This window comes from Carlito syrichta, unplaced genomic scaffold (genome assembly GCF_000164805.1).
Source record: "Carlito syrichta isolate Samal-C Ts95f unplaced genomic scaffold, Tarsius_syrichta-2.0.1 Scaffold305878, whole genome shotgun sequence".
Taxonomy (NCBI): Eukaryota; Metazoa; Chordata; class Mammalia; order Primates; family Tarsiidae; genus Carlito; species Carlito syrichta.
The window spans coordinates 395,369-396,301 of record NW_007249974.1 but is presented as its reverse complement, the minus strand read 5'-3'; the positions used below and the strand labels follow the sequence as shown (position 1 = coordinate 396,301).

At 32.7% G+C, this 933-nt stretch overlaps 1 long non-coding RNA gene across 1 annotated transcript in view; it reads left to right on the top strand.

The window, feature by feature from the left end:
• The window catches only part of LOC103265196, a 33,281-nt gene that overhangs the window by 22,346 nt on the left and 10,002 nt on the right, over positions 1-933 (top strand). The gene's annotated exons all lie outside the window — the stretch shown is intronic.

The window sequence follows — 933 nt, the reverse complement described above, 5'->3', positions numbered from 1 at the left end:
TAGTATTGCATTGGATGTTTAAGGTCCATTATATGAGTGAGAACATGTGATATTCAGATCTTTGTTTCTGTGAGAGGTCACTCAGTAGTATTATAGACTCTAGTTCCATCCAGGTTGCTGCAAAATTCATGATTTTGTTCTTTTTTATGGCTGCGTAAAGTTTGAGTTCTAAGAAGCTTAACTTTATATATAAGGAAACTATTATAAGGGAATCTAATATTTAAAACATATATTTGGTGAGCTTAAAAGTATAGCCTGAGTTTCTGAAACAGATTTTCCAGATTGAAATCTACTTCACACACTTTTTAAGCAATTGTTCATTCACTCATTTTTCCATCAGAAGAAAGCAAGGCAGAAACAATTAGACTCTATATTTGTTTAACTCAAAAACTAGGTATTTTGTATTTTAAGACAGTCATTTTGGATTATGTCTGAATATTATTTTATTGGATACCTGTTCTCAACTCTGAATTTTTGGCATATCATCTCTGGTTAATATATCCTTTTTGTTTTTAAGCATTCATATCCAAGAAACAAGATCAAGCAAAAGCAAATTTTAATCTTTCCTGTAAAATTTATACATTTGAACATTTTATAAGACTTTTAATCTCAAAATAGGATAGTGAAAAAATTGTATATCAATTAAGCTGTTAAAATAATGACACCTCAATAAACGACTCAAAAAAGAAAGAGGGGCAGTGGCTTACACCTGGAACCCCAATACTTTGTAATCCAAGGCAGGAGGATTGCTCAAACCCAGGAATACAAGACCTGCCTGGACAACATATTGAGATCTCGTCTCTACTAAAAATTAAAAAAAAAAATTAGCTAGATATGGTGATGCACTCCTGTAGTGCCAGCTATTTGGGAGGATGAGGCAGAAGGATTGCCTGAGTTCAGAAGGTCGAGGCTATGGTGAGCTTTTTTTTTTTT